A 22,842-nucleotide genomic window follows, 5' to 3' on the forward strand; every position below is an offset into this window, starting at 1 on the left:
CAATCCCATGTTTCATAAATAACAAAAAGTCCACCTTCTGAGAAAAGCAATTCTTTTTACTGCTCTAATCTGCTTTCTCCCTTCAAAATGGGCAGATTAAGACATCAAAATGAAAATGAATATTGGCAACTCTAATGTTGGCCCATAATCATTTGTGATGAAGGGAACTGTGTGTGTGGTCTTTGTTTGTCGGGGGAATAACATGCCACAGAACGATCACTATCTACATTTTGACAAAGAACAGTGGTGGCCCTCTTTTGTCTGTCTATTGTGATTTTCGCTGCATGACAGCAGTTCTACTGGATCCAAGATCATGACTACAGGCACAATCTGTATTTAGCATGTGGAGCACTTTGTATACATTTAATATATCTACGAGGATTAGGCCTGATATAGCTGACAATGTTTCATTTGCTGTCAGGATTGTCCCTTTTAATGTTTTTTGATCAATAAATTACTAAATATGCATGGAACTACAAGAACTTATATTTTTCTCACAAATGTCCTCAATTCCTTTTCACAGTGGCTGGCCTTTGCTCCATAACATCTAAGTAAATGGAAAGTTTAGTAAATGCAGGAGGCCCTACCCATTCCCAGTTTTCAGGACCTGCTTCTCCCACCCCGTCCTTAATCTCTGAGGGATCGTAGATCAGCAGCTCATCCTCCCATTTTGTGGCTTTAAAATTGGTTTCTATTCAATTATTATTTAAGAGGTGCTGGCAGCCTTTAAATGACATCACAGACACCCGATTTCCCACCGCCTGCAGCAGGTGACCATCCAATTAGCAGAGTGGGTAGTATTCACCTCTTCTGATACAGTAAGGAAAGATGGATTAATTTGGAGTGGTCCTTGCACCCACAAGAATTGATATGTGCAGTGTGCACTCTGCCCTTGCCATGCACATATTCAGGCATAGACCAATTTCTCAGCCCCCAAACTGATGGACAATTTTCTCATTTCGTGCTGCCAGTGGGGAATTTGTTAACTATCAGGAAACTGTGTGTAGTAGGGACCCAAATTCTCTATCTGCGAACCCTAAGGATGACATTTTCTGCTGGATGTCTAAAATCAAAAATGGCCGTTTTCTCCTCTTGCTTAATAAGATAGCAAATAACACAAATTAGCAGATGCACACTGAAGGAGAACATGCAAACTGCATACAGTCTGGAGGAGGCTGTGTTGGATGTTCTTGCATATCATGCATAGAGCATGGAGGGAGTAGTTGAAGGTGAAGCTATAGGCTTTCCCTTAGCTCAGGGACAGTCCTATCTTTTTGAATCTCTTATTCCATCTTCTCACTCCCTCCCACACAAATGTAAACAGAACCAAGCAAATACTGGGAGGTGGTGGCATAGTGTTAATGTCACTGTACTAGTAATCAGAGCCCAGGCTAATGCTCTGGGGACACAGGTTCAAATCCCACCACGGCAGAATTCAATTAATAAATCTGGAACTAAAAGCTATGGTGACCATGAAATTATTGTTGTTTATTGTAAAAACCCATCCTTTGGGAAGGAAATCTGCCGTTCTTATCTGGTCTGATCGACATGTGTCTTCAGAGCCACAGCAATGTGGTTGACTCTTAAATACGCTCTGAAATGGCCTAGCAAGCCACTAGGGCAATTAGGGATGGGCAATAAATGCTGGCCTAGTCAGCGACGCCCACATCCCACAAAAGGAATTTGAAAAATTGAGTGAAATGGGAAGACTATGGATTTGGATGCTGAATGGACACAGTTTCAGCAATGTGCCCACAGCTATCACTACTACTGCAGTCAAAATGCCTTAACTACATTTAGATTCGGGCCTCATTAATAAATGCTTCTCAGGTAGCTGCAGCCACCCCGCTCACAGATCTGGTGAGAAGGAAAATCAGCCGGCTATTGAATGCAGCTGACCAGAAGGTAAGGCATGGTGGTTTAGGTCGCGGATTCTGTCGGGGGTTGATGGGAGGGAGAGGTCAGTATGTGCCGGAAGTGGATCAGGGGATTTTTGTGGGACACAGAGGAGCCTGCAAATATCTTTAAAAAAGCGAAACACTTACTTTCTGGAAGAGGCCTCCAGCAGTTCCTTTATTGATATAAAAGCAAAATACTGCTGATGCTGGAAATCTGAAATAAAAACAAGAAATGCTGGAAATACTCAACAGGTCTGGCAGCATCTTTGGAGAGAGAAACAGAGTTAACGTTTCAGGTGAGTGACCTGATTAAGGGTCATTGATCTGAAACGTTAACTCTGCTTCTCTCTCCACAGATGCTGCCAGACCTGCTGACTATTTCCAGCATTTCTTTTTTCTTTATTGATCACTGGTTAGGTCTCTCAATGCCAGGGGAAAGTGGGATGGTCCATACATGCTTCACACATTTCCCCTTGAAAATTGCCATTAGGGTCCCACAACAGGTATACGACCCCATTCACATATTTAAGCAGTCTCCCAACAATTTTGTGTAGGAGTACTAGGCGTTGTCTAAAGGGTTGTCTGTTCAGCTGGATAAATAGGTACATGAGGTCCCCACCAGATCTTCAACTGCAATAGCCTGTCTTTCAGTTTAGAGAAGGGCAGTCAGAATTTTTAACTCTCCCCCAGTGCCTTATATTGTTAGGTCTGTTTGGATTCAGTGAGAGGTCCATTCCCAACTGATCCTGCCACTAATGAAAACATACCCTTTAAAGGAGATTTATTTGTATGATTGTAATCTTAGCTTGGTTCTTTTTTTTCAGTTTTCTCCCCCTCTTCTAAAGCCATTGAGGTTGAAACTGGTCATTGTTGTGCCATGTTCTAGGCACTATATCCTGTGCCCCAAAGACATCTGAAAAATATCTAGCACCATATTGACCATGGGCAATTTTCAGGCATCTAGGGAGGCCACCTTAAGTGGCCACTGGGCCTCTTGCCTGTGCTAATGAGGAGCCCAACGTCTGTTTGAAGACTCCTCGGGGAAATTGAAGAGCCCTGAGTAGTTCCGGGGCCAGGCTTGCTCCGCTCAGATTTTGTTGAGTGCCCTTCCTGGCTTCAGTCCTGCCAGCCCCAATTGCCCTTCCTCCTGCTGCCTTGCACTCTCTCCCCGGGACTTAAACTAAGTCTGTTGCTGGTGAGGTGAGCAGATCAAAATTCAATCTTTCTGAAGGGTAAGCTGCCTGTTAAGGCGCCGGCAGCTCAGCCAGAATATCTAGATGAGGTCTCAGTTCAGGCATGAAAAGGGGCCCAGATTCATTTTTGATGGAGTGATGGCGTGGGAATCCCAGATGGTTTTCCTTGCTGTTTCCGAGGGGTTCTGAACACGCTTACTGTCTTCGGAGCTGACATTGATAGACTAACCAAATGCAGACCAGTGATCAAATATGGGACTCTCACAGTGTGTGTGGCCCCATGCCTCACCAGATAATGTATTTACTCATTGGGCCACAGGGAGAGCAAAACTGGATTTGAAAAGCTAGAAATTCCAATGGATGCTGTTCTGATGCTCAATGTGCTGGTACTACATGCCTGTGTGCTAATTTTATGCAGGTATTAAGCTGCTTTTCACTGAATGAAGCTTCTATCCTTCCATCTCCAAATTTGGAAACAAAGCTGTGATGAGATGCTTAATCTAATATCCAGAATAATTAGGTTTAAGTTCACTCCTGGAGGCAGAACTTCCTCTGGCTAATGTGTCCTATGCACAATTAAAGGTTGCAAGAAGATTTCCTCTGATTGTTATTCCTAGCATAACAGTAACCTCTTTTTTTGGAACATGACTGTGACTTTGCCAATAATAGCAATTGAAGGTAATTTCTCAATATTTCTGATGCCATTTACAAAGCAACACGAGAAAATCCTCCCTGCAGGTAGCAAAACAAAAATATCTATTTTGCATGCCTTTATGTCAGGCTGTGTACAATTATTTCTCTGTAAATTTCATATTGGTTGTCATACACCTGCTTGTGTTAGTTTTTATTTTTCAAGGTAAGGCGTATGTGCACATAGAAGTGGCAAAACCGGATGGAGGCTTGATTTTAACAGTTAGGTTAAAATGCTGCTTGTCACTGCAGTTCCTTCTCAATGACATTAGTCAGTTTTCAGGCAGACTGTCCGTTAAAGCATTGGCAGACATATAAAATGTATTTCACCTTCTGAAAGTAAGACTAATATAAATCAATGGAACTATTTGTTTGGTGACAGCAATGTTGCAAAAATCAGTGGGCTGAAGGGCTAAAGAACTGGGTCTGTGAATTTTGGACAAGTGTAAACTCAGGGGCGATTTGATAGAGGTCTATAAAATAATGACGGGACCACAGTAACTTGGAATACACAAATTATTTCAACTGAATGGCTGAGGGAGGACCAGGGGTCAAAATCCAAAGTTATGTAAGTCCAGACCTAGGTTGGATGTTAGGAAGATCTTGCTTTCCCAGATAATAGCAGACCTATGGAATAGGTTGCTGGCTTATATGCTGAGACAGTGGCGTAGTGGTAATGTTACTAAACTACTCATCTAGTGGCCTGGGCTAATTCCCTGGGGATATGAGTTCAAATCCTACCTCAGCAGCTGGTGCAATTTAAATTCAATCAATTAAAAATCTGGGATTGAAAGTTAGTCTTAGTAATGGTGCCATAAAGCTATCATTGGTTGTTATAAAAACCCATCTGGTTCACTAATGTCCTTTAGGGAAGGATATCTGCTGTCCTTACCTGGTCTGGCCTATGTGTGACTCCAGATCCACAGCAATGTGGTTGGCTCTTAACTGCACTCTGAAATGGCCTTGCAAGCCACTCAGGTCAAGGACAATTAGGGATGGGCAACAAATGCTGGCTTTGCCAGTGATGCCCACATCCCAAGAAAGGAAAAAAAAAAATCTTTGAGAGAGCTGGACTTGTTTCTGGCTGGAGTGGAGATCACCTCATGAAAAAGGAGGGTATCCTATAACAAATCAGAGTCAACGTGATCTCCTGAACCAGTTTTGATTGCTGAAAAGGATCAGAGAGGAATTTTCCAGACTTCTTTTCCCTAACTGGCATGGATTTTTGATTAACTTTTTTGCCTCTTTGGGAGATTCCGCGGCTCATGGTGGCTAGGGAGATGCTTACGGTATCACAACTGGATGGGACAGGCTAGGTAGATGAGCTGGTTGTTTTCTAGCCAACATTTTCATTGATTTATATGAGTTGCCAGAGTAGAGGGGGATTCAGGTGGATAACTGGTGGAAATGAGCAAAAATCAGAGAATGATATTGATTATAAAAGTTCTGTCATGGGTGAATTATTTAAGTTAGGTATGCTTCCTTCTTGGCTTTGGGCCTGCAGCTATGATTATATGCCAGTCTTAAATCAAGCAGGAAGTGCTTCCTGTCTATCCATTATTCTGTAGATTGTTACTTCCCCACTTTAATGGACAATATTAAGTTTACCCATGTAGATATTAAATATGTGTGTTCACTGAATGTCCAGAAGCAATCTACTTGGTGGAAAGCTCATCAATCTGGGCTATAATGATAGCACCAATTGCTCCAACCTGACAATAACCTGCTAGAAAGCAGCAAGGAGTCTTTTCTTCCTGCTGCATTCCTATCAGAACATTGAAACAATCTCAATACTTTGCAGGTACCACAATACATGAAAAAAGAAAGAAAGAAAGAAGACATGCATCTGTCTAATACCTCATCGCATCACTCAGAAATATCTGGCGGCACAATGAATCCCTTTGAAGTGCAGTGACAGTGCAAAAGGAAATGTGGCAACCGTTTTGTGCACAAGATCCCATGGACTGCAAAATGGATGACCAACTGAGCTATTTTTGGTGATGTTGATTTAGAGAAGCATGTTGGCCAGGATACTAGGAAACAGACAAGTAAAGCTTTGGTTTAACATCTCATCTGAAAGATGGCACCTCCACCAAATCAGCACTCCCTCATTATTGCATTGAAATGCTAATCTAATTTAAATGCTCAGGTCCTGCAATACATTACTGCAACAATTATTGATTCATAACAAGAAATTAAATAATTCATGACTTTACAGCCCAGGAAGTCATTGTAGTATCCTTCCAGTTGTTCTTTTTTAAGACTGCAGCAAAATGATATGCAATACAAAAAATATGGAGGTTTGTTTAATCTGATGAAATCGTGGTTACAACAATTAGGACATATTATTGTCAGTTGGTGTCAGAGTAATTCCTCCACCTACCTAAAAACATGGACGTAATATGGTTATATTAATTTACATTCAATGGGGCAAGAGATCGCTGTCACAACAAAATGCAGTGGGGTTTTTTTGTATTGACTAAATGGTTGAAATTGGTCTGAAAAAAGCTCTTTGCATTCATTGCAGATGGTCATGCATTCCCAGCAGAAGAAAATGACTGTTCTTCAATATTTTTTAACAGATGAAAATATCTTAAATGTTTTTTTCCACCCATAATGGAAAGTTTTATTTAAAACTCTATCTTAAATATAACACCAAATGATTTCTTGCTTCAAAATAGTAAGTGGCAAGGTAGAAACATTAAAGAGAAATTCAAGCAGCCATAACTACTTCCCCTGCAGGAGGTTAAGAGAGGTGTATGATTGATGGGCTAAATAAATGGTGTGTAGAACTTATTTGCTTCAGGCTGTTTAAGTTGACATCTTGAGTATTTCTCTTAATTGATAAATGAATAGTATTCACAGGCTACTGTGAAACTGAGAATTGTGACACCTGTAGTGACATTTCACATTTGTAGTAAGATCTTGTTTTTTCCTTATTTGACAACTGGCTTTCTTTCATGTGCTTGACGGCTCAATTCAATTATTTCTCCTTGTTTTAAACCTGTCACTGAGATTCAGGATGGATTAGCACAATATAACTTAGACACCTACAATTTGAAGTATTAACAAAAATGGTGTTTCTCCATCAAACACCATGAAAATAAAGTCTTTAGTCCTAACATATGATTTGAGTAAGTGTTTCATGATGTAAGGCATGTGATAAACTGGCAAATGTAACAAGGGATTCTTTCAAACGTGTGGCTCTAATGCATGTAAGAGTCGAAATGATTGCAGAGCTGGGTATTTTTAATGGAACTGGAAACAGCATTTTTTTATTCATTCTTGGGATGTGGCCATTGCTGGCAAGGTTGACATTTGCCCTGAGAAGATGGCGATGGGCCTTTTTCTGAATGCAAGCAGTGAGATTCAACTGAGCGGGTCGGTTTTTTCCCCAAAAATATACTTTATTCATAAAAATCTGTAAAAAATACATTACAAAACAGTTCAAAACAGCACTGAATTGACATTCCAAAAAGTGCAAAGGAAATCAGTTTTCTTCAATACAGGGGTGAGTTGTCTCACAACCCTCCATTCCATTTTACATGCCATGTACATTTTACAGCAAACCTATATTTGGTGTACACAGCCCGAGGGGTTTCCCATGGGTCCAGCCCCTCAGTTCACTATGGCGGGAGGGCCTGATACAGTGGTCCTTCCCCATTGAGCCTTTGCAGCGGCTGCCCCAAGATTTAGTGTGTCCCTCAGCATGTTGTCCTGGACAATAAGTTTCCTTCCCTAAAGGACATTAGTGAACCTGTTTGGCTTTAACAATCCAACAGTTTTCTCGTCACTTTTAACTGATACCTGCTTTTTATTTCCATATTTTTTGCTAAACTGATTTTTTTATTCATGGGACATGGGCATTACTGGCAAGGCCAGCATTTATTACCCATCGAAGAATCATTTGCCCATCCATAATTGCCCTTAAGAAGGTGCTGGTGAGTTGCCTTCTCGAACAGGCCTGAGTAACTTGCTAGGCCATTTCAGAGGCGACCACATTACTGTGGGTCAGGAGTCACATACTGGCCAAACCAGGTAAGGTGGCAGATTTCCTTCCCTAAAGGACATTAATGAGTAGCTTCATGGTTGCCATTGCTGGTCCTAGATTTTTATTCCAGATTATTATCTAGCTGCCATGGTGGGATTTGAACTCATGCCTCTGGAGCATTAGTTCAAGCCTCTGGATTACTAGTCCAGTAACATAAACACAATGCTACTATACTCCATAAATTCAATCTTTCAAACTGCTGTGGATTATTAGACCAGGCCCCTGGATGTCTAGTCTAGTAACATAAAAGCTGCGCTGCTACGAAAACATTCTTATTCTCATAGTAATATCATCAGAAACAGTGTATTTCTTTCTCTCATATGTCATGAATAGATGAGAACCAACTTTAAATTGTGTTTTCGTGTACTTGGATGTTATTGTCAACTGCCATGTTAAGTTTTTAATTCTGTGTTCAGTTGTTAAAATGGAGGAGGGAGATCAGGTGGGACAGCTACTAGAAGGGGTCCTGTCACATGACCCAGAAGCCATCCTTTTCAGCCTGTCTGGATTTGAAACAGTAGCAGCTGAGGGACCAACTCGTCCAACACCACAGCTGCCTTGAAGCTGCTTCTGACTTCTCTCTGAGGCCTTCCTGCAAGCAGCCAGAAAATGAAAATGACACAGTCTGCAAAACAGCAAGAAAATTAAAAAGACAGGCTGCAAAACAGCAGCTTAATAAACCCTACTTCTTTGTTTTAACTTTATCAACAGAGTTGTTGTGGTCCTTTACAAGTCAGGGTTCAAGGGAGGGAAGAATTCACTCATAATTTGTTTATGGACAGGTTGTGGGAAATACAGAGCAAATTAGTTTTTTTTTGAAAAGATTAGCTACCTGTTTGTAACACTTATCAAATGCATTGCGATTTGACTATGGTTGACTAGTCAGTTATTTTACCTTCACTTACGTAGCTTGCTGTTTTCACAGTGTTGCTGACATAAACATAGGCTTGCTGCCTGTTGACTGCAGAGATGCCAACTTTGGCTAGACATATTCTTAGATGTTTCATCACATGACCTCCCATCTCCAACCACCCTGCCCAGTCAAACAACTTTTTCTTCCACCATCTGCAATATTTTATGACTAATAAACAAAAGACTTAAAAAAGAACATGAGGGGCAAAAAACTACAATTTTTTTTCATAACGCCTCAATTTTTTTTCCTCACGGGTTACTCACAGCAATGACCAGGAGTTAAATCCTTAATTCCTGAAAGCTTCAGGGAAATCCTGGATGGTTGGCATCCTAGTTGGCTGTGGTCAGAGCACTTCTTCTCCAATTACGAGAACAATAATTCTCTTTTTTGTCAATGTTCCCTCCTAAAAGCTGCAACTTATGCTGGAATAGTTCCACAGGTCGCCAATCTCTGGCATTTTACCCTAAATACTATACTCTCACCTCTGAGGTCTGTGTTTAAGTCTGACTCCAGGGTGACTTGAACCCACACCTTGGGCTGAACATTATAAGCCAGCCGCTTTGGGGTAGGCGTAGTGGTATCACTGGCGTAGTGGTATTATCACTGGACTAGTAACCCAGAGACTCAGGGTATTTCTCTGGGGACATGGGTTCGAATCCCACCACAGCAGAAGGTGGAATTTGAATTTAATTAATAAATCTGGAATTAAAAGCTAGTCTAATGATGGCCATGAAACCATTGTCGATTGTTGTAAAAACCCATCTGCTTCACTAATGTCCTTTGGGGAAGGAAATCTGCTGTCCTTACCTGGTCTGGCCTACATGTGACTCCAGCAATGTGGTTGACTCTTACATGCCCTCTGAAATGGCCTAGCAAGCCGCTCAGTTGTACCAAACAGCTACGAAGTCAATAAAAAGGAATGAAACCAGATAGACCACCTGGCATCGACCTCGGCACCGGAAACGACAACGGCAAACCCAGCCCTGTCTACCCTGCAAGGTCCTCCATATTAACATCTGGGGGCTTGTGCCAAAGTTGGGAGAGCTGTCCCACAGACTAGTCAAACAACAGCCTGACATAGCCATACTCATGGAATCATACCTGACAGACAATGTCCCAGACACTGCCATCACCATCCCCGGGTATGTCCTGTCCCACCGGCAGGACAGACCCACCAGAGGTAGCGGGACAGTGGTATACAGTCGGGAGGGAGTTGCCCTGGGAGTCCTCAACATCGACTCCGGACCCCATGAAGTCTCATGGCATCAGGTCAAACATGGGCAAGGTAACTTCCTACTGATTACCACCTACCGCCCTCCCTCAGCTGATGACTCAGTACTCCACCATGTTGAACACCACTTGGAGGAAGCACTGAGGGTGGCAAGGGCACAAAATGTACTCTGGGTGGGGGACTTCAATGTCCATCACCAAGAGTGGCTCTGTAGCACCACTGCTGGCCGAGTCCTAAAGGACAAAGCTGCTAGACTGGGTCTGCGGCATCTGGTGGGGGAGCCAACACGAGGAAAAAACATACTTGACCTTGTCCTCACCGATCTGCCTGCTGCAGATGCTTCTGTCCATGAGTATATTGGTAGGAGTGACCACCGCACAGTCCTTGTGGAGACGAAGTCCCGCCTTCACATTGAGGATACCGTCCGTCGTGTTGTGTGGCACTATCACCGTGCTAAATGGGATAGATTTCGAACAGATCTAGCAATGCAAAACTGGGCATCTATGAGGCACTGTGGGTCATCAGCAGCAGCAGAATTGTACTCAACCACAATCTGTAACCTCATGGCCCGGCATATCCCCCACTCTACCATTAGCATCAAGCTAGGAGACCGACCCTGCTTCAATGAAGAGTGCAGGAGAGCATGCCAGGAGCAGCACCAGGCATACCTCAAAATGAGGTGTCAACCTGGTGAAGCTACAACACAGGACTATCTGCGTGCCAAACTGCGTAAGCAGCATGCGATTGACAAGCTAAGCGATCCTATAACCAACGGATCAGATCGAAGCTCTGCAGTCCTGCCACATCCAGCCGTGAATGGTGGTGGACAATTAAACAACTAACTGGAGGAGGTGGCTCCACAAATATCCCCATCCTCAATGATGGGGGAGCCCAGCACATCAGTGCGAAAGATAAGGCTGAAGCATTTGCAACAATCGTCAGCCAGAAGTGCCGAGTTGATGATCCATCTCGGCCTCCTCCTGAAGTCCCAGCATCACAGATGCTAGACTTCAGCCAATTCAATTCACTCCGCGTGATATCAAGAAACGACTAAAGGCACTGGATGCTGCAAAGGCTATGGGCCCTGACAATATTCCGGCAATAGTACAGAAGACCTGTGCTCCAGAACTTGCCGCGCCCCTAGCCAAGCTGTTCCAGTACAGCTACAACACTGGCATCTACCCTGCAATGTGGAAAATTGCCCAGGTATGTCCTGAAGAAAAAGCAGGACAAGTCCAACCCGGCCAATTACCGCCCCATCAGCCTACTCTCAATCATCAGTAAAGTGATGGAAGGTGTCATCAACAGTGCCATCAAGCGGCACTTGCTAAGCAATAACCTGCTCAGTGACACTCAGTTTGGGTTCCGCCAGTGCCACTCAGCTCCCGACCTCATTACAGCCTTGGTTCAAACATGGACAAAAGAGCTGAACTCAAGAGGTGAGGTGAGAGTGACTGCCCTTGACATCAAGGCAGCATTTGACCGAGTATGGCATCAAGGAGTCCAAACAAAACTGAGGTCAATGGGAATCAGGTGGAAAACCCTCTGCTGGCTGTAGTCATACCTAGCGCAAAGGAAGATGGTTGTGGTTGTTGGAGGTAAATCATCTGAGTCCCAGGGCATCACTGCAGGAGTTCCTCAGGGTAGTGTCCTAGGCCCAGCCATGTTCAGCTGCTTCATCAATGACCTTCCTTCAATCATAAGGTCAAAAGTGGGGATGTTTGCTGATGATTGCACAATGTTCAGCACCATTCGTGACTCCTCAGATACCGAATCAGTCCGTGTAGAAATGCAGCAAGACCTGGACAATATCCAGGCTTGGGCTGATAAGTGGCAAGTAACATCGCGCCACACAGGTGCCAGGCAATGACCATCTCCAACAAGAGAGAATCTATCCATTTTTCCTTGACATTCAACGGCATTACCATCGCTGAATTCCCCTACTATCAACATCCTAGGGGCTACCATTGACCAGAAATTGAACTGGAGTAGCCATATAAATACCGTGGCTACAAGAGCAGGTCAGAGGCTAGGAATCCTGAGGCGAGTAACTCACCTCCTGACTCCCCAAAGCTTGTCCACCATCTACAAGGCACAAGTTAGGAGTGTGATGGAATACTCTCTACTTGCCTGGATGGTTGCAGCTCCAACAACACTCAAGAAGCTCGGCACCATCCAGGACAAAGCAGCCCGCTTGATTGGCACCCCATCTACAAACATTCACTCCCTCCACCACCGACGCACAGTGGCAGCAGTGTGCACCATCTACAAGATGCACTGCAGCAATGCACAAAGGCTCCTCAGACAGCACCTTCCAAACCCACGACCTCTACCAACTAGAAGGACAAGGGCAGCAAATACATGGGAACACCACCAGCTGCAAGTTCCCCTCCAAGTCACACACCATCCTGACTTGGAACTATATTGCCGTTCCTTCACTGTCGCTGGGTCAAAATCCAGGAACTCCCTTCCCAACAGCACTGTGGGTGTACCTACCCCAAATGGACTGCAGCGGTTCAAGAAGGCAGCTCACCATCACCTTCTCAAGGGCAATACGGGATGGGCAATAAATGCTGGCCTGGCCAGCGATGCCCACATCCCATGAATGAATAAAAAATAAAGCCGCCATTCGAGTCACGCCTGCGTGCCTTGTGCGCTGCTGAGCCCCCGCAATGTTTTGCGCGGGAGCTCATTTAAATGGAGGGGGCAGAGCGGCCGCCCCTAATGCCATAAAAGAGGCAGCCGCTCCATCCCCGGCAATGGCTTCCATTGCCAGCATGCAGGCGCCAGCGCCATTTTTAGAGGACTACAAGCCCTTTCGGAGCATTTGCAGTTTTAAAGTAATAGAGTGTTGAAAAGTACAGTTACACATGAAATTACATTTTCACTCCCCTCAACCACACCCTCAAGGAAGAATCGATTGATTAATTGGACAGCGCCCCCCCACAAAAAACTTTTATGCAGATCCTGACCTTTCCCCTCCGACCTTTAACAACTTCAAACCTTAACCCTTTCCCAACATTCCCCCCCCACCAACAATCAAAAGGGTTTTCCCCACTTCTCCACCCCCCCCCCCCCCCCCACCTCCTGCCCTGAGAATTACACTCCTACCCCCTCCCCATCAGTGTCACATCTCGGAAGTTCAGAATGCGCGTGAGTTCTGGCCGGCCTGGGGTGGTTGCCGGGACAAGATAAGTTAATTTGTATGTATTTTACTTGATCTTAGTGTTGAAATGAAGACCTCGCCGCAGAGCGGTGGTGGGAGCCGCACCAAGGCCTCACCGCCGCCGGTAAAATGCAGCGGGGCCTTTTTGGCGTCAGGGGTTGTGTCAGGCCTCTTCCGGAAGAACTTTATGGCACCCTCACCCACCCTGACCCCTGACATAGGAGGGCTAGTAAAATTCAGCCCCTTGTTTTGATGTCTCAGTATCCATGCTTGTTTCTAACTGTATCAATGTTACCATGGAGAACTCTCTACTGCATGGAGTGGGTGAAGCAGATACCATTGATACATTTAAGAGGAGACTTGCTGTATGTATGAGAAAGAAAGGATTAAAGGGATACGGGGCCAGCTTGGGAAGAGGTAATTATGGTGCAAGGAAGCCAGTGTTGAGTATAAAGACCAGCATAGAACAGTGGGGCCGAATGGACTGTTGCTGTGTTGTAGATTCTATGTCATAATGACAATCCAGGAGATGCTCCTTAATTTGTGCCCTCAAGTATCAGATTCATTTGGGATCATTTTAATTTGGATGAGGGCACAAAATTGGCAATATTGAATTGGGTGCCCAACTTAGAACCTGACTGAATTTATCTCCCATTGACTTTGAAAGCAAGAAACAATTGGGTGTGTTGTATAATGGAGGAGTAATTCAATATTGTCCATTTTGCACCCATGCCCAAAGTTAAAATTACACCCATTGTACTCCTAATTGGCTACTTCATTGCCAGTAAAATTACTTTAAATCAAGTGGTTATGAACTGCTTGAAAGTGTGGTGGAGGCAGATTAAGTTGTGGCTTTCAAAAGGGAATTAGATAAATACTTGAAGGGAAAAAAAATTCAGAGCTATGGGGAAAGGGTGGCAGAGTGTGACTAGCTGGATTGCTCTTGCTGAGAGCTGGCATGGACTCGATGGGCTGCCTGGCCTCCTTCTGTGCTGTAACCATTCTATGATTCTTTGAACTAATTGGAAGGCCCAGCTTAATGATCTTGAAGCCTGGAAAAGAGAACTGTAAAATGATATCAACTCTGGAAAAGATAAGTCTACAGTATTAAAATCCAATCCAGTTTGACTAAATGGCTTGTCAGTACGTATTAGTGGTGTCTTAGTTGGTAAATGTGTCAAGTTACAGCTATTGAGAATAGACGTCATTTTTCTCCATGGTGAAGAGGTAATTATTCCAGCTGTCTTTGATGCAAGCCAATGAGAAGTAATTTATCAACAACCCAGCTAATCAGCTTAACTAAGTAGAAATTATGCAAATAATACACAAAAGCACTCAGACTGCTGTGTGTAAAATGGCACTGCAACAAGAAAATAAACATTCTATGGCAGAAGTAGGGTCATTAGCGTTTGAAGTGCCAAGGCATTTTTGGCATAAGTCATAGAGTGCTGAGTCTCGCTTGAGGAAGGAAAGAACAGGAAAAGGTAGAAGCCCAGATAAATGGAGTTATTTATGTATAATTGTGGGCACTGCACTTTAGAATTACATAGATTACTTAGAATTACATAGAATATACAGCACAGAAACAGGCCATTTGGCGCAACTAGTGTTTGTACTTCACACAAGTCTCCTCCCATTCTATCTGCATCATCACACATTTTTAGCATATCTTTCTATTCCCTTTTCTCTCATGTACTCATCTAGTTTCCTTTTGATAGCATCTAAACTTTTTGCTATGTAAGTTCCAAATCCTAACCGTGAAGAGGTTTTCCAGCTTGAGGAGTCAGAATGAGCATAGAAGAAAGTCATAGAGACAACACTATACAATAATAGTCGGGAACAGAAATTATGACTGATACTTCACAGTCCCAGTAACTGGGTATGGTAACCACACATTCATTTGAGAGTTTGTTTATTACTGTTGTTCTGAATCTGTTCTGAATGAAGGGATAGGAGGGTACAAAGTACATTTATCAGGATGATACCAGGATTGAGGGACTTCAGTTATTTGGAAAAGATGGGATTATCCACTTTAGAGGAGAGAGAGTTAAGGGGAGACCTGAGAGAAGGATTCAAAATTCTGACTCATTTTGATAGAGCAAGCAGGGAGAAACGTTCCTCTGGCAAATGGGGTGGTAACCAGTGATCATCGAGTAAAATAATTGGCAAAAGAACTGAGGAGAAATGTTTACACACGGAGGGTTGTTAAGACCTAGAATCCGTTCCCTGAAAGAGTGGTGGAAACAGTTTCTCTCAGAACTTTTAAAAGATATCTGGACATGTGCTTAAAAAGGACTAATTTGCAGGGTTTTGGGGAGAAAGCTAAGGTGTGGGACTAAATTGGACAGTGTTTTCAAAGAAGCAGCACAGGCACAATGGACCAAATGGTCTCCATCTGTGCTGTAAGAGTCTATGGGGGAAATTTTCCCCAGCAAGAGGAGGCAGGTTCAAGTGCATGTGGGGAGTTAAATTGCTAAAATGTGATGTTGGGTTGGGAGCCTGACATCGTCCCACCCTTTTTTGGGTTTCACCGGGGCCTGCTTGTACATCAGCGGGGAACCCCCACATAGCTGTCAGGTAGGTAATTAAAATAATCAAATAGCCCATTAAGTACTTTTTTAACCCTCAATTCTTGCTTTAACAACCAGGGCACCTGTTTCCAGACCTGTTAGCAGCTCAGTAAGGTCACTAAGGCGAATGCATAGCAGGGAGTGCTTCTTCAGTGAAACTGAAGAGCTGCAGCCATGGTCAGGTGAGAGACTGTTGCTCACAGCACTCCTTTTCAACGAGTGTTTTTAGTGCTTGCTAACTTCTCGGATGTCACTTCATCAGTCTTGCACTTCACTCACCTTCAGCTGCACTTCCCTGCTGCCAGCCTTCAACACGACATGAGAGCAGCTTATGCAGCTCTACCTTGCACCTCTGATGAGAGACAAGATGAGAAGCAACACAAATACCAACAACAGCTGTTTTCTCCTCAGCCACATGCCCCTCCACAGGACAAAGGGGATGGACATGAGCTGGACACAAGCTGGGAGGAGGTGAGACCCCCGACACAGAGTCTACAGGCAGAGGATCAGCTTTCTCGACATGTCTAAGACCGGTGCCTCAGAAGGCTCAGGTTTTCATGGCAGGCCATTGCTGTCTTCTGCTGCCTCCTGGAACAAGTTCCCACTGGGCCAGGTGGGCACGTATTGCCAGTGGCCATCAAGGTGTCTGTCACTGGAGGGTCACCACCCGCCTATCCCCCTACCCTGGGTCTCTGCCTCTCCCCAAGGTTGCGTGCTTTCTTCTCCTGAAAGGAACGGACATAGTTATGAGTGTTAGTAATGGTTTGTGAGAACTGCAGGGAAGGACAACATTTGTGGAGGGTGACTTTGAGGCATGGGTGCAAGAGAGCAATGGGATGAGGGTGAGTGTGAGTGTTAGCTGTTCAGATAGGGATGTGAGGTGCCCAGAGAGAGAGGATTGAGTGCAGCTGCAAGATGTGTTGTTCTGCGAAGTGCTGTGCAGAAGAATGCTGGGAAAACCAGAGTTTTCAGGCTTGGCACCTGAAATTGCTATGCCACTCACCTTTCCCACCTCCCGAGGTCCTGGATCCTCTTGGTGCAATGTCTCCAGGTTAGAAGGTCCACACTTCTGCTGCTGACTTCCTCGGTCACTTCCATCCACGTCTGTTCAGTTGGAGAGGTTGTCCTCTTCCTCCCATCCTTGGGAAAGATCTCTTCTTTGCAGTCCCTCAGATCCCATGGTAGGACTTCCAGGTAAGAGTGAGAGAGCCGGGAAGCAGCCTGCCCATTCCTATGGAATAATTTAATAAACCTTTGAAAATGTTAAAAAAAATGTAAAGCTTTAAAATAAATGGGAAAGTGTATTGGACAGTCTTTAGAAAGGTGTGTTAAGTAAAACAGAGTTTTTTGAAAAGCATTTATTTACTTATTCACTTGCTTACAGGAAAGAATAAAGCAACTCAGAAGGCAGATGTGAGAAACAGGTGTCATACTTTTAGTCTATAACTGTTGTTGTCACCACTCTTCTCTATGGCAGCGAGACTTGGGTCACCTACCAAAGGTACCTCCGGGCACTGGAGAATTTCCACCAGCCGTGTCTCTGCCAGATATTCAAAGTCAAGTGGGAAGACAAGCAAACAAACTCCAGCATCTTCACCAAAGCCAATTCCTCCAGCATCACAACCATGATCATGTGAAATCAGCTCCTCTGGTCTGGACATTCCATCCACATGCCAAACAATAGGTTTCCGAAGCAGATCCTCTTCTCACAACATACGGATGGCACCCGATCTCAAGGAGGGCAGGGGAAATGATTTAAGGACACTCTGAAGGCCTCATTGAAAAGGGGACAAATTGATATTGGTGCATGGGAGGAACTTGTCACAAATCGTACTCTGTGGCAGTGCCTCATACAACAAGCCGCAACACAGTCGGAAACTGACTGCATAAGCTCTGCTGCGGAGAAGTGACGGAGTGAGAGAGAGCAGGACCCTGGCTTGCGAACATCCCCTCCCTCAGGGCAACACTTGCCTTCTCTGCTCAAAGAACAGGTTTCAGGATTAGCTTGAGGACACATAAATCATGAAGCCTGGCAGATGGCATCTTCATTTTGAAGGACTAATGACAACAACAATAACTTTAGTGAATAAGACCTCAACACACTTCTCAATGAGGTGGAGGTGAAACATCACCAGCAGATTAGTAATGATAAGTGTAGGTTGCCTAGATACATTAGTATCTCGGTGTACAAGGAGGTTGCTGAAGCTGTGACTGCAAAAAGCACTGTTCCATGTACTGCAGAGCTATGTCACAAGAAACTGAATGATTTAATGTGAACTGCCAGGGGTTTGTAGAGTTCTTGGAACTTTTTCATTTAAATTCTCATTTAAGATTTAAAAGGTTACGAAGCAAAGATCTTGTTTGTGGGTGGATGGGATGTTCAGGGTTAGATGACATCAAGTGGTTGTACAATTCATTTGCCATTGGAAATAGTGCTCAATAAATGCATGAAAAAATCTCCTATCTGCAACTCAGAGTGGAAGTATGAAATTGCCTCCAACCCACCCAAACCAACAAAGAAACACAAAGTGATATCTATTTGCAAGTCCGTTTAAAGCAAGATGGCTCATAATGCCCAGGGGCAGACATTGACCGGGGGGGTGGGGGTGAAGTGGCCTTTCTGAAGGAGATAAATGAGTATGAAAAGAGGGCCAGGCAGTGTTGTGTTAATTATTCAGTTATATTTATAAATTACTGTTTGTGTTGTATTTGAGTCTGTTGCTGTATTTACACATTAGCCTGTAGTCATTCTAAAGTATTAAATCATTTTATTAACATGAACCATTTTAACATTACAATTAAAAGTCTTGCACTAAGCATCTGAAGTTTACATTGTTCAGTAATAACTACCTCAAAGGTCTTGCAATGTGTCTTTGCTGCTAAAATAAAATGTCACTTGTTTCACTCTCCATTTACGCTCTGTTATCTGATTTCCTGGAGGAGGGAGAGGAATTTTGTCACTCTCTATGTTTAAATGCATCAGTCAGCAGCTGCTCTCTAGCCACCCTGGCAGCTGCAGTTGGGCTTCCTCAGGTAGTCCACCAGGCATGATTGCAGCGACATCCATTTTGGGATCCTCCATTTTGTCCATTTCTGGCATAATCTTGTCTGCAGGGTGGAGGGTCCGTCCTTCCCGCAAGATAAAATTGTGCGATAGTGCTTCCTGATCACCCACAGGCACGGTGCCTGACTCCTTGTTGATCCTGTATTGGGCGGTCTTAACAGAAACCGTACAAAACTGGTGCACATAGTGGAAAAGGCACATTTCTCCCTCACAGGCTTAATCTTCAAGGTATTGAATACCTGTTGGAAATATAGTCTCAGTTATTTTGAAGTCATCTTACAATGTCATATGCATGTAACCAAGATTTTAGAACATCCGATAATTTTTTTTAAAGTCATTTCGATTTTACTAAAGAGTCTTTTACAATAAGTCAAATAAATGTTGACAAAAAGTTATATAGATTTAAAAATCTTTTAAAAGTCATTTCAATCTTGTTAGAATCTTTTATATTGAAATATCAGTCAGGTAAATATTGATAAAATAAAATCATATCCACTTAAAGATCTTTTAAAAGTTATTTCAATCTTGTTAAAAAAGGTAAGATATATAAAATCCAGTTAATAAGTCTGATAAGCCATGCTGAAATGTTATATTAACAATTAATAAATAAAATGTAACATTTAAAATGTCTGCACTTACCTTGGAAAGTTCCCATGTGCTGCTGGTGCCTTCCTGGGCAGAATTAACCCTTCCGAGCAGGCTCTGTGCCTGATAAGAGCAGATGTAAACAAAACTATGTAAAAGTCAGCGTTAGTTGTGACCAATTAACACAAACTGACAAACTAAAGGGTCACCACTGCTTTATAGGACAATCAGCGGAGGTTCCTCTGGAGTACATTCTTGCGTATCGCAAATTCCAGTTTTCGGCACAAGTGTGCGCATGCCAGAAGTTGCAATGCTGTTGCGACCCTCAAGAGTGGCGAATGTCTCAGTGTCCGCTGCTATCAGGACTCCAAAATACGGCCCCTTATGTTTTTTGAGATAAAGTTGTAGAAAAAGTGAAGGATAGGACATGGAATAATAATGAGGAGGCAAAATATGATAGCCCCCTAAAACAGACAGGGGGGACGGGATGCGGGACTATTCGTCTCCGTTGCTGGTGGCACATCAAATTTATGCGGCCTGCTAATTCACATGATCGTAGCGTGCAGCCAGTGGTAACTGCACTGGTCAGTGGCTGCATGCCTCAACAAGGGACCCAAAAGTGTTACAGGCTAGCACCATTTAAAGAGGTGGTGCATTGTGGCTGGAGCAGGTGGTGGAAATCATTATAGAATTCATCCTGATATAGTAAAGACTGACGAATGACCCAACATGGGAGAGTGTGGGCTCCAAAGTTCTCAGATGCAGCACTGGTAGAGGTGAAAAAGAAGGGGAGGTGCTTTATCCACAAGGGGCCAGGAAGCTCTCCAACTAAATGCTCAAAAGGCAGTGGGAGCAGATAGCCACAGCGGTCAATGCCAGGAGTCAAGCCCTAAGGACCTGGATGAAGTGTTGCAAAAAGTTCAATCACCTCACACGAGTGGTCAAGGTCAGTGAATACATCTTCAAATGCCATATTCCACCAACTAGAACACTAGCCTCAGCAACTGCTCAATGCACCAGACCCACATCACTCACCTACTGACAATCTCTATCAATCAGGACTTACACCTTACACTGCTGCAAGCCTCACATCCACATCTCACAGCTTACACACACTGCCAGCTATTCAACCATGACAGCCATATCAACCAGATTGCACCAAACTCACTGAGACACTTCTCTCTCTCTTGCAGGACAAGGTGGCTCAAAACCAGAGGCAGCAAGTGCTAACCAGTGAGGGACAAGCACAGCTGGATTGTCCTGGTGCCCATGGAAGAGACATTGCTCACCATCACTAGAACGGCCGTAACTTATGCCATGGTCAGCGGATATGTTCAGACCTAATCTTCCTTCCTACATCCCACTACCCCCTTATCCTACAGTCTCTTCTGATTCACAAGCTGAAGATGGTGTGAGCATGAACCTCTCACTTTCCACCTTTTTTCTCACCACAATCTTATCCTGGTGTCTTTCTGCTTTCAGAGAGCCAAGAATTGCCACTTGGCTAGGCAGTGATGGAAAAGCAACAAGTGGAAGAACACAAGACATTGAAGATGGAAAAAATGCCATCACTCGATTTCACATTCGCAGCCACCAGCTCATTTGTGCTTAATTTAGAGGATAGCTATGAGGTGAGACCTGCACGTGGTGAAACACCAGGCACAAGAGGCCCGCAACCAGGGGAGGGGGCAAGGGTTGCACTAGTGCCATCTCGCCAGAGGGTGAGGTTGCACACAAGTTCTGCTGCAGAAAACTCATTTGAGCACTTTAATGGGGTGGGCTACAGAAGAAGGCTGATGGGTATGCCCATTGAAATGCTTGGTGCATTGACAGACATGCCAGAAAGCCTGTCTGCAATGCCAAGCATTATGGAGCAATCCAGCACTAACTTTGCCCTGAGCTTTGTGTAGAGCTTCGAGCCCATACTTTCCAGTATGGATGTGGCGGCCAACTCTATTAGCAGACTTGTGGACCCAACCATGATGCAACATCTGATGGCCGATGTCTCAGCTTCCACGGGAGCACCTGTAGCAGTCACCCAAGTCTGGTTGCTGCAGTGGAAGCTCAGACTGCTGCCATCATGCACGTGGATACCAGTGTTCAAGGAGTTTGCCGGGTGGTACAGCAATCCAGCTATATGTACTTCAACACATTACTAGGATTGCTAAGGCACCTTCCCAGGGGTGTGACAGTAACTCCACAGAGCACTAACCTGCTGTCCTCTCTCAGGATGACTGCAGTCGTCTTCCCAGCACCGCCACTCCACCAGTGCCCCTGCTGTTGCCTGTCAGCCAGCCAGCCCAGACTGCTGACATGCATGCCACCATGGTGCAGTCCTCAGCTGGGCCTTCTAGGCTGAAAGCTGCTTGAAGTCATTCTCCAAAGCCATCTCCCTGCCTGAAAGTCAGTAGCCTTCCACCAACCATGCTACAGCCACAGGGGGAGCTCTGCTTGGAGCACTAGGACAGGAGAAAGCACGAAGGGAATGCACAAGGGTGACTGGTTTATGTTTGTATACAGTGTAGCATGGTTTGATTTATAAATTTGGTTTGGAATGATTTTTGCATTGGCTTTTATTTTTGCATTGTGGCTAAGCAGACATTGTGATGGCCAGTGACAGCGAGAAGGTAAGGTGCGGGACTGTTGATGAATGGGGAATTGGGGTTGCATTTAATGGTATCACAGTCAGACAAATTGTTCATGGACAGCCTGACCAGAAAAGGGGCTGCCTTGTTTGCCGCCTCACTTTCTCTTCCTCCTCCTCCTCCTCCTCCTCAGTTGCTCACGGTACAGCTGGTGGCCAGGGTTGTGTCCTCATGATGGCGAAGTTATGCAGCATGCAGCTGACCACCATGAATCTTGACAAGCACGTCCAGCGCCACCACGATTTTTAAAGGGTTTCAAGCCCGTAGGAAAAAAATTGAATTTTTAAAGTTACATTACTATCCATTTTCTTTTTTAAAAAATTAAAAGCTGGAGGCTCTTTCTCACCCCTCAGTGTTTTTTTATTGGCCTATAATCACGAAAATTAACTTTATTCCCACCCCGAACATTCCCTCCCAACCTTGTCACATTTGCCCTTCAATCCCTTCCCACCATCCCCACAGCCAATAAAAAGTGTTTATCTCATCCACCCCCCCACCCTGATAATATTACTCCTCCCCCCTCCCACCAATGTCTCGCCTCGGAACTCCAAACGGTTCCGAAGGCGCGTGAGTTCCGGACGGTGGCTGGAATATCAGCGTGGGACAGCCATTGGGTCCAGGTAGGTTTATTTGCATGTGCTGTAATTAATTTTAATATTAAAATGAAGGCCCCGTCGCCATGGCCCCGACATCAGAGGGCTGTTAAAATTCAGCCAAAGGAGGCTGCAAAGGGATATAGATAGGTTAAGCGAGTGGGCAAAGATTTGGCAGATGGAGTATAACGTGGGAAAGTATAGACTTGACTGGAAAAATAGAAAAGCAACATATTATTTAAA

The sequence above is a fragment of the Heterodontus francisci genome, chromosome 20 (assembly GCF_036365525.1).
Source record: "Heterodontus francisci isolate sHetFra1 chromosome 20, sHetFra1.hap1, whole genome shotgun sequence".
Lineage (NCBI taxonomy): Eukaryota > Metazoa > Chordata > Chondrichthyes > Heterodontiformes > Heterodontidae > Heterodontus > Heterodontus francisci.